At 40.7% G+C, this 12,262-nt stretch overlaps 1 long non-coding RNA gene across 1 annotated transcript in view; it reads right to left on the reverse strand.

Moving 5' to 3' along the window:
- Positions 1-610: 610 nt before the first annotated feature.
- The window catches only part of LOC130187555 (uncharacterized), a 92,971-nt gene continuing 81,319 nt past the window's right edge, over positions 611-12,262 (reverse strand). The window contains exon 3 of the long non-coding RNA XR_008830473.1: positions 611-900. This is a non-coding gene — a long non-coding RNA (uncharacterized LOC130187555). The remainder of the gene's footprint in view (positions 901-12,262) is intronic.

The following is a 12,262-nucleotide window of genomic DNA, read 5'->3' on the forward strand; positions in this document are numbered from 1 at the left end:
CATATTTTTTTCTGCAGTGGTAAAATAATAAATATGGCGCCCTGAGGTTTTTCTTTCTTTTTTTTCTTTCTTTTTACTAAGTTCCTCTCGACTGGAAAGACTCGATTAAAGTGACATTTCACTTTGGCAAATCATTGCAAATAACATTATGACTGTGGGCAGCAAAGCTTCAAAATGAGCTGGGTGGATGAGTGGCTAAAACTGATTTATGCTCCACTTAGTTTATGAGTTACAATAATGGATTTGTGGTATGTGTCACTCCGAAAAATACCTTATACCTTAACTTATACTGTAACCTATACATTCCTCTTCTGTTCTTACGATAAATATTTGCATTGCTGTGAGGTCTGATCCCCAGGTTTTGTGTTACAGAATTGGTTAAATTTGTCTATGTGGATTTTTTCCTGCAAGAAAAAGAAGCACGATATTGGCTTCATATATCAGTGTTCAGATGTTTTCTGGAAGCTTCAGTCTTTACACATTTTCTCCACATGTGCAGCTGTCAAACACTTTCTGTGACTGGAGGTATTGTGTTGTGGAATTTGTGAATAGTGTTGAGAAAGACTCAGAACCCAAACGCACAACAGAGTCAATGATGGCAGGTAAAGAGTCTTTACTGGCATGTTCAAACAAAGGCAAATAAACCAGACAGGCGTCAGTACAAAGAGGTGGCAGGTAGTCAAGCAAGCAAGCAAACAGTCAGGAACAAGAACCAGGCAGATAAGCAAACACTGGTCTGGAGAGCTTGGCAATGAGCATGAAGACAATCTGACAACTGGTGAATGGAAACAGGGAGGTGTATATACAGAGGGGGTGATTATGTAAATGAGAACAGATGTGTACAGGGGCGGAGTGGCCAGCAGGGAACCAGGGAAACTGGGCAGAGGGGAGTGGCTGGGTCTGAAGAGAAATGAGAGTTTGACAATGAAAACACAGAACTGGCAGAAATGTAGATGGGATGTCAAAACCACGACAGTGTGATTGTGTGTGATTGTTTGTAAAAATTGTTGATGTCAGTCTCGCTTGTTCAGATTGTCACAGTATATGCACCATTATTCATGTTCTAAAGTGAAGGAAGAAAAACAACAAAAAGATGCAATCTTGACTGGTCAGGCCTGAAATATCTCAGCTGCTGTTTGATTGCCATTTGGTTTGGAGATGGTTTGTGCCCAGAGGATGAATCCTAACGACTGGGATGATCCCCTGACTTTTCACCTAGCTGCTCCACTTGATCATTTAACAAAATAAAACATCACAGCTTTCAGACAATGTACCCTGATGACTTTGATGATCCCCCAATTTTTCTTCTAGTACAATTATCAGGTCAAACTATCAGTTTGTTTTATATGTGTATGTTATACTTTTCTTTATGACTACTAGTTACACGACTAGGGCTGATTAGGAAATATTATCATGATATCATGATCACACTAAAGTAAGATGATGAACACGGTTAAGTATTATACCTGCTAAACATCAGCATGTTAGCTTTGTCATTGCTAGAATGTTAGCAATGTTAGCTCACCTTCATCTTTGCAAACCTTTTGCTCAGAACGCTGTCTAAAGGCACTTTGGCCGGTCTTATGTTCCAGGGGTCGTATGGGTTACAGTCAGGTTCAGATTTGTGAGCCCCCTGCTACTTTCACATGAGCCATCCTGCACTGTGGTCTCACTGGCTCAGCTGATTGATGCCACTTCTGGCCAGCAGCGTGGTGACAGAACAATACCCGCAAAACAAAAATGCAATAGTTTTTTTTTTTTTTTTTTTTCTTGATTTGTTTCGTTTTTTGTTTTGTTTCAGCTTCTTGCTCAAAAACTTTTCTGTACCTATCTGTCTCCGGCTCAAATCTGTAAACAGCTCTCATAGTTACATTTCAGCTGGCCCGTGAAACAGCAAAGCACCTTCAGCAGGGATCCTTGAAGGAATGATGGTAGTGGCCAAGAGCCTTCAGGCTTGGAACAGTATTACTGTTACAGTGCTGCCATGTACTCAATCTGGCTTCTCCCTGAACAGCTACTCTGTTCCTCAGGCCAGTCATTTTCTGAGCTGAGGTTGTGTCGATATTGACCTCCCACAGGTACACTACTCTCCTTTCATCATTCCCTCTTTCTGCCCTGTAGGAGTAAAAAACAGGCACACTTCCTTCAGTGCCTAGATTCATAACCTCTCTGCTGTCAGTCAGAACTATGGCATGGGTGTTTGTTTGCGTGTGTGTTGGTGTGTGTGTGTGTGTGTGTGTGTGTGTGTGTGTGTGTGTGTGTTCGTGTGCGTGCGTGTGACTTTCCCCCTACGTGTGCAAGTGGGAGAGATTACCATAAAAGTAAACTGTTAATTCTTTCAAGGTTGCAAAAGTAAATCATAAAGTTACAAATATGCAAATGCTTTACCCATTCTACATGGTTGTTTGACTTTTAAAGACTTTCACATATACTATAATGTGTACATTAAGCGTTATGCACATCATTTTAACATGGCCTTTGTGCATCGTAGGCACATTCTGAAAATATGCAGCTCGTTACGGCTCAATGGATGTTTAATTCATAAAAGAGGGGTTGAAATTTCTACTTTTTTTCTTTGCGGACCAGAAGCGGTCTTTGATATGAAGCTATTGCAAGACTGTCATAAAGACTAATAAACCAGGGAACACAAAGTGTCACATGCATGCATTACAGAAAATACAGCACATTCCTGGTCTTTGCACAAGTTGCCTCGAGTCCACAACCTTGTGTTTTAGAAGTTGCAAGTGGACCAGGTTATACTTTTCATTTTACAGCAGTGGTTTAAATATTTCCCATGTGGCTGTTACAGAAAAATAGATAACACATGTGAGACTGTGTCGTTGCACCAGGTAGCTTTTTATTTATTGGTTTTGTGAAGACCTCCCCTTTAAGAAAATCATTTCTCTTTTTCGTGTCTGTTATCTGTTTTGGATACTTGCCACCATAAAGAGCTGTTTATGTAAACTTGCATATTTTCCCTCTAAATCTAATAATGTTGGACGCCCACATAGCACATTTGCACACTGTGCATATTTTTCTACAGAACAATGGAAATGTAAATCTGTAGATCTGATCTGCAAAATGCAAACTTGCTGATGTGTGTGTTGCTCTGTAGAGATGCTGTATATTCACTTGTTTTATTTTCAACGCATTATGTTCTGTTGTTGTCGTTTGTTGCTTTGCTCCAAGCACAGCAGCTCTTGTTGCTCTATTGTAACTACTATATATCACTACAATAATTATTACAGCTTTATGTGTGCACGCATGTAATTATCTCTTATTGTCTCTTTACTATTTCCCTGATCTCCACTTTCAGGAATTATAAAATGAAAAAAACGAATAGACTAATCGTAGTTTAACATCTGTCTCAGTGACGATTGGTACCAATGCTTTTTATATATCATCACCCACAGACAACATTATATCTCACTTATGATCCCACCACGGCTGTTCATGAAAAAATATATACAAAGATAATTAATGCCCAAAGTCTGTGCCCTTGAAATGAGGTTCAGAGCAGCTTTTTTGATAAGGGCTGAGCAGAATGAGCGAGAAAGTCTTTCTAGTGTTTCACTGCGGGGAACCATGGCACCAAAAAGATACTTCAGAGGCAATATGGTGTGTAAAGGAAAAGTACCAAAGGGAGCAGGGGAGCTGAAAAAAAGTTCCCCAAAAAAGATATTGAACCTCATTAAGAAGTGCAATTTATGCTTTTGAGTTAGTAAACCGCGATGTTAGATAGTGACAGTTTAATATGCATGAAGGTGACAGAGCATCATTTCACAAAGTCATTTGCAAAGACAAAAGATATTTTAATGAAAAAACATAATTTCCCACTCATTTCTTCCTCATCTTCACACTAACACAACTTTATCAGCTGCTTCTTCTCAACTACCAACCGCTGACACTTTCAGCGTACGGAGCCACTGCTGCCATCACAAAGTTACAAAAAGTGAAAAACCTTAAATGTGGCATAAATAGTCACATAATGGACATCTGCCCAAATTAAACCACCTCTGAAAGCTATATTAACAGAAAAGAAGAGCTCAATTAGGTAGAGAGAGAAAAAAATTGTGAAAGGACACATAGTCCCATGGTTCATAGATTTAATGGGCCTCCCACTGTGCATTTGATCTTCTTTAATTTCAGAAAACCCATCAAGTTATTTAGTCATAGTTATGCTCTGGGCACTGGAGAGACTAGCATTTGAATAAAATCCTCCTCTGAGCGAACAGAGGCTTCAGCTTCCCCCCTGTTTTATGGCTGAAAATAATAAATAAAAGCCAAGCACAGTTAGCAAGTTTGTATCTGGCATACTGATTTGCATTAATTATCTTATTTTTCAAGTTTACTTTTTGCTCATAAAAACACCTGATCACAAAATTTATTTCATTGCCTCAGCCAAAAATTGAACTGCTGCAGCACGTGTCAAAGTCAGTTGCACATACTCTTGTATACAACCGGGTGTTTTCACATCCAGTACATGCATAATAATGTCAAATTAAATCTATAGTATAACACAATAATAATAATACAGCTATAATACTGTACATGTGCAGCAACATTACAATTATTGTCTGAGAGAATAGCCGAGTGAATCATACGTGCAAGATAAAACTAGTGAAACTGGTGGATGCTTGTCAGCTGTGCAGCTCGTTTTGGCTGCAGGACGCATCTCAAAGCTTCTTCAGGCCCCTCCATATTCTAAAGTAACCTTTTATCAAACAGTGGCAGAAGTGTGAGATTTCAACTGTCCTCCAAGGCTGCCTAAGGGAGGTTCGCCTGCCCAAAATTATTGGCCAGATATGGAGAGAAAATGACAGCCAGCTCTGATATCAGACTGGGTTGTATTTCCTGGAGAAAGCCCAACTCTCCTTAGATTCAGCCTCTAATATATTATATTTTTTTCAAACCAATTCCACCTCTTTGCCCTAGTGTGCACCCAGTGACAGTTTCAGCATGGTGTCTTCTCCCATGTGCCATCAGTGCTCTGGCGTGACTCTATTATTACGCCGCATTTTCTCTCCTTAGTTTTACCGTGTCAACCCGCTCTCCTGAAGTTTAATCCTACAGCTCTGTTCTTCTTCTTATCCGGCTTCTTCCCTCTGCCTCCCTGCTTTCACCTCATCCCTGAGTAACCCCCCCCCCCTTTTTCTTTTCTTTTTTTTTTTACTGCAGATGCTGTCTCACCGCTTCTCAGCACTAAATTAAATGGTGGAAAAAGCACCGGTGGAAGAAGAAGGGAGAAAAAATGGGCAAGTCTCTGTATCCTCTTTCATCCACTTCTTTCTCCCTGTAGTCCCCACAATCCCTCATTTTACTCTTTCACCTCTCGCTCACAGCCACCCCTAGCCTTGACCTCCTTCTTGGCCCCGCCAAGCTCCCGGCGGCTTTCACCTGCTCTGTTCTTCCTCTCTCGGCTCTCTCTTTTTCTCAGTGCCTCTTTTTATACATCTCCAGAGCTACAGCATGTTAACGGTGGGAGCTGCTCTGATTCCATCTCCCAAATAAATGACTGTGAGGAGATAAAGAGAAGGGGAAAGGCAGAACGATTGTGCGGGTGGAGTGGGGGCTCTCCTTCCTCTGAGATAAGCTAGCACATTGAGTGAGCTGCGCGTGTGTGTGTGTGTGTGTGTGTCTGTTTGTGAGTATAAGGGAAAAAGGCGGCAAGAGAGGAAGCTCCTGAGGGCACCACAACATGTCACCTTATCAGCCACCAACATTCAGGCTTCACTGAAGACCACCCCTCACTGTTTCTTCTTGATCTCCGGTGATAGGCCGCTCTCACTTCTGGGCACTCTCGCAAAACGGCCAAAGGTAATCACGTGTGGAATCATATCATCATCAACCTGTAAACTCCCTGATATGAAATTGACGCACACTGCTTTCAGACAGGAAGAGACGTGTTTTGTGGCACGGAGATGTTCACTCATATGCACTGAAGCCTCTAAAAACAGAGCGGAGCTGCACGGGTCAGCAGCTTTGTTAAATTTTGGATTAATCTGCGATGAATGAATAATTGCATTTTTCTTCAAGACTTGTTTTCATGAAAGGAGCTTAACGTGAATAATGGATCTCTACGCTCCATCTATTCACTAGATACTCTGACGTATTCCCCCCCCACACACACACACACACACACACACTCTCCAGCTCCCCAAAGTTCCTCGCTTGCTTTGCTGTAACAGTTTGGTAATTAGGACCAACAGCTGCGATTTCTGACACAACTAGTCAGCATGTCACAGCCAACCAGATCCCTCACACTCCCTTTCACCCGTTCACTTTACAGTCTGCTGCCAGCACTCTCTTTCTTCCCCCGCTCCCCGTCTTGCCATGACAAATTGGGATCGGAAGACAAATGCTTAATGTTTTGTTTTTTTACCTCCGTGTTTCCCATCACAGCCTATCACATGCCAGAAGCAGGCCTGCTTTCTAGCGCTACAGTCGAGTGAATATTTGGGTTCACACTTGAGGGGATGTGCAACGTGCCGAGGTGAAAACAGGTAACACAATGGGCTCGTGTACAAGACCTCAAAAAATTGGCAAGGGGTCTCTGTTAGGCTACTTGTGTTTGTAATTAGTGAGGGAGAAAGTGGCAGAGGGGAATGGTTTCTAATGCCCTTGTTTATGGAAATCTGCTCACATTTTCACATTTTTTTCTTCAGCCCTGAATAAACATCACATGAGGAAAAATGAGTAAATACAGCAACAGATGTTTCCTGTGGAGATTTGGTACAATTAAACCAGACTAAGGCTGTATCCAGAATCACCCTCTATTTACAAGTACATTTACTGTCCACCATTATAACTGAACATCCAAATTCTGAGTGTGGAAATTCATCCATTGTATAGAGCCCCTTAAAAATCGCACAATGCAATGAAAAAAGCAGAGTCCATTCCATGTGCAGTACTTTCTGCTAACAATGACAGAACGCAATGAATCCCATTTTATAAACACAAGTTGTAGACTGTAACCGGGTTGAAAGTAAGATATCGATTTTCTCCGAGCCCATACAAGTCTGATATGCCTCATTGCATCAGCACCTACGGCGCACAACACTTATCAGAAATGCAGACAATGGAGTGGATGTGTCATACTTACACACTGAGTCTTACCTGAAAAGCTGTTGTCATTCACGGTAAGTAAATTCACTCAAGCCGTAAGTTTTAGGTTGTGTTTGTTGTTTCATACGTAACAGTCATGATCATTTGACACTTTAACCCTCAACAGAACCATGCACCAAATTTCATTAGTTGTTGAGATATTTCGGCTTGGACTACAGTGGTGAACAGATCAACAGGCCGACACTGCCATCGTTTGATCCGTTCCACTAGCTGTGCAAGAAATCAACTTCTGATGGAAAATGTGTTCCAGCAAATGTTGCCTTTTTTTTTATTTCATCTTTATATCAATAAAAATAAGTGCCACTTTCCAATGAGGCGTTCCTTTATAATGGCTTGCTGTAACTAATGGCTTTATAAATGATTAAGAAATAATTTAGTCGTGATTTATAGATCTGTAATAAGCCATGAATAGGGGCGACTTTTCACCAGGTTGGTGTTTATCCTCTTGTTTTGTATTTTTAGCTCTTTAATTCATCATTTCTGCACTGCAACTTTCCCTCAATGGAGGTTTCAAATGTGGCTTCATTTGCTCGGCACAAAAAATACACTATGACTCGTGTTCGCCTTTATTTCTTAATGCCACGCTAATTACAACCTACATCCAAAGTAACATTTAACACTAGCTGTTCAGCTGACTGCTGTGCAATATTCTCAACACGATGAGACCACGGGTCAGTGGTTACTTAACCTTCGAAACAAGCCATAACTTCACCATGCGCATGCACATTCACACATCATATAGGGGCACTCCAGTACTTAAACAAATAGCACCACACATCTGGAAGATAACCACCTCAACATCTGGGATGCCTCACAGAAACACCAGTTAATCCGTTTTATTCCCTCTCTGTATTAGTTTGAAAACTTCTGTGAAGTGCAGAAGCAGCACAGAGAATTCCTCTGCTCACTACTGTAAACATGATGAAGCGAAGAGGACTGATGTTGGTGCGGTCAGGTGGAGCAGAGAGGTAGGTCTAATTGATCGAGGTCCAACATGTGGTCTTACAAGTCTCCTCGCCGAGCTACAGCAAGAAGTTTCCAATGTGTGATGGTCTAATATGACACAGCAAACATCTCAAAGGATAAAAATATTGTGTGGGCTGGTCTCAGCTTTACCTTGTGGAAAATGACTGCAGAGAATCTAGACCTAATACATGTATTAAAAACTTATTAACATCAACTGAACACTTGATGGAGTTATCAGTTTACTTACTAAAGTGTTCACTTGTACAAATGCATCTGACTTTTGCCGATTGCTTACTACAAAGTGAGAAACTCACGATCCTATATCAATGACTTACTTTCAACTGAAGACTGATGGCTTAGTAGATATTAAGGAACCCTTCAGCATTCATATTTTAACTGACTTTTCACAACCTGGCAACCACAAAGCTGGTCTTACTAATGGTTTTTGACTGATCTCTAAAACTAATACTAATAAATTATTTATTGACCAAATCATAAGCTATAACTTATACATTAATTATAAAGGACACCTTACTAAAAGGTGTTGCTGCAAGAAGAGACTTACAGAACAGATTTACTTTTTGACTGTGGAAGATCTTTTCCATAAATTAAATTGTCTATCCATGCTCCGACAGGTGACCTTTTCAGCTACAAGAAAGAAGACATATTAAGTGATTAACGTTAATGGTGTGCAGTGTAATAGCAGCCATAAGAGCAAGTAAAAGCACAATGGTGCAAAGGTTTCTCCCTTACACAAAAAATAAAAAATAATGTCCACAGTTCAGTCAGCTCTCTACATCTAGTCAAGGTCTTCCTGCAGTTTGTCCCAAGACTGCCTGATATCTCTCTTCAGTTTGTTAGCAACATTTCGTCAGCGTGTTCTCTCCAGCAGGTGCAGTGAAGCGGTGACCTTTACTTGACTTTTGTATCTGCAAACCAACACACTGTCTTGCCTGTCCCCGTGGACAAAGTAAAGCTCTCTACCAAAGCATAACCTGCCCATTTTATTCTATTTTATCCATTTGCTGGAACATCGGAGGAATAATAAGTAGAATTTATGTCCTCATAGGTAGTGCAAAATTATACTGCATTGTGTGAGGGTGGCCATTATAACAAAATTCGGCAGCTTCTTTTATCTGCTTTTGAATAGTAATTGCATTAATACATTATTTACAGTTTGTGTTACACAAAAGGCAGCAAGCCTTTTATAATCCATCATTAAAGCTAATTTCACAGCAAAATACAGAAGTATAATGAGAATGCTTTCAAATTATGTTTTTACAAATTGAAACAGGGTCCCAGGTATGGTAGACTAAAATTTTTTTTTTCTCTTTTTCTTTTCTTTGAAAAAATGCTACTGGATGAATTATTGTTTATTACTTTTGTGCAAATACGAAGCTCCTCATTCTCCTTTCTGTTTGGCTCATCGTTAGACAGAGAAAGACCAATTATCTCCAACAGGCTTCCTGAGGAGTGACCCCAAGAGAGTGAGTGGAGGAGTGTTAACAATTATCCAACCTTCAAGATCAGAATTTGTTCCATTTACTCTTAAGTATTTGGCAGCCGGCACATCCGCTGCGCACTCTGTAACCCCCCTAAAGAGTAATTCTTTCTCCTGCTCATTTTTTTGGATGGAAAATCTGTCTTCCTGTTGACTGTCAGGAGAGAGGGGGAGAACGATGGGCTTTTACGAGCTCAAAGTGTGGGGAAAAGATGCCTAGATGACTTTTTTAACCTTGGGCACATCATGTTCACTCACACTTGTCACTGCTTTAGTGGGTGTGAAGCAGCACACAACTATCCTATCAAGAGCAGTTTGAGTGGCATGAAATGGAGCTTAAAAGCAGTGTGAGTCAGCAGGAAGAGATGTACAGCACAAATAAAGTAGACCAAGGACACAGCTGCTCAGGTTTTGTTTTAAGTTATTTCATCCAGTAGAGTTCAACTATACATTAAAAAGGTTGTTTGCATTCATGGCCATTTATATTTACTTATAGGTACATGTGACAGTCACAGAATCATTCATTAGCAAGCTCCAATTACTTTCACTGAGAGCAAATTTGGTGGAAGCTGCAAATAAACCCTATGCTCCCATTGATTTCAGCACAAACGAAACAATCAGCAGGCCATCAATGCAGGGAAGCTTTGGTGTGTGTGTGTGTGTGTGTGTGTGTGTGTGTGTTGTGTGTGTGTGTGTGTGTGTGTGTGTAAGTGTGTGTGAGTGCGCACATTTAGGTTTTCAGCAGGAAGAGTGATGGGATTAATGTATGCAATAATTGGGGTGATAGAAGGTCAGAGCTGGATTCTTAATGAGGCTCTTGGTTCTGGGCACAAGGTGCCCTCTCATGAATGACACACATGATCCGACGTGTTTTACCTTCACTATCAAGCTGAATAGCGTTTAGGGAGTATCTATGAAAAAAACATCATGTAAATAAATTCCACCTTAATGGAGAGAGCTTGATATTCTAGTGAGACAAAACAAGGACAAATTATTATTTTTATTCTTTTTGTTAAGAAATCAGTACAGGAAATTTTATTCTAGAAAATGTCCTTAGCCACTGTGAAGTTGCATCTGAAAAATTACTCCTTCTGGAAATCAGTGCTAACATTAGCATGCTAGGTTACCCAGCTTCTACCTTTCAAGTGAAATCTAGTGGGCCCAGCTGGCTCGCTTCCATTTTCCATCCACAAACACGAAACAAAACAAAAAATGTAAAAGTACGATGGGTCCTCCAAATGCTCAACATTGCAAAGGGACTGATGTCTTAAATCTCTAACATAACAAGGCCCAAGTCATCGCGTACATTATGGTGGACACAGGGAACCTTTTCTGTACTAAATCACACCACAATCTTTCCCTAACCTTAACCAAAGCACTTTTGTTGCCTAAACCTAACCACAGACAGGACTCTGGATGTGAATCACGGTCTCTGGGGTGACAGTCGAGCATTTTGTATGCCCACCATCCACCACAACCACCTCCTGGCTACTCTGCCACTGCCATTAATAAATGTAGCACTTCATTCAGAAATGACGCTAAAGGGATACCCAATGCATTGAAAAGTGACGCAATGTATTAGGATTCAGAGCAGGGCATGACATCGCCATGGGGTGATGGGGTGACGAGTTGGGAGTGAGAATGTGTTGAACAAACACCGGGTTTGTTAAAATGCTGGAAAAACATCTTGTATTATGGTATGGGCTACAGTGCAGCTTCTAGCAATACCAACTCTCAGTCATTCAACAGCTGCCATGGGAAACTGCCAAAAATGTTCTAAAACGGTTTTATGTTATTTTGAAAAATGGGAAAATTATGCACAATAGCCGCATTATACTTTATATTTACTTACAAAAAAAAAGTGCGCTTTTAAAAATGTTGAAATTTCCTCCCGACTGTTAAAAATCAATTTTCTAACTCAGATATTATACATTCCCACCTTCACCGGCAGTTTAGATCAGTAGTCATTAAATCGGTGACCTCTGTGACACCTGAGCAGCTATAATGATTGTCTTCTGAGGTTTTTCTGTTTTGGAATATACAGGGTCATCAAAGGCACCTGAACACATTGAGACGTCTTTCACAGCCTTTTGGAATTCATATTGAGGCTGAATATCTGAGGTGCAGCATAAAATATGCAACTATCTACTCCCTGTACTCTTAAGTAGATATTCTAGCCTATGCTCGCTCACTGTCTCTCTTTCTCTCTCTCTCTCTCTCTCTTTCTGTCTTCTTCTCCCCTCTCACATACCGGCACATATCATTGCCTCTAAATCTCCCCACTGCCTGCTCTTTTACCAGTCCATTCTATCAGCCCCGCCTCTCCGGTAATATCAAAATGGAAATGATGGACAGGCAATCTATATGGAAATGGTATACATGGTGTACTAACACACTATGCTCAGGAAACATGGACATCCCTGGTCTTAATCTGTGGTTCCCCTGCACAACATTATAATCTCGAAGGAAATTGCTGTACTGTTGTTTGGCTTTGATGCATTCATCAAGGATTGTTTTTAGACTGACACTGATGGGAACAACACAGCACAGTACATGGCAATTACTGGTGTTTGTGGGTTTGCATTGAGTGACTCAAACAAGAGTCTTTATGAATAGGAACAACTGTACACTGTCTATTCTACAGCACTGATTGCTTATAACTTACATTGT

Source organism: Seriola aureovittata, chromosome 19 (assembly GCF_021018895.1).
Source record: "Seriola aureovittata isolate HTS-2021-v1 ecotype China chromosome 19, ASM2101889v1, whole genome shotgun sequence".
Taxonomy (NCBI): Eukaryota; Metazoa; Chordata; class Actinopteri; order Carangiformes; family Carangidae; genus Seriola; species Seriola aureovittata.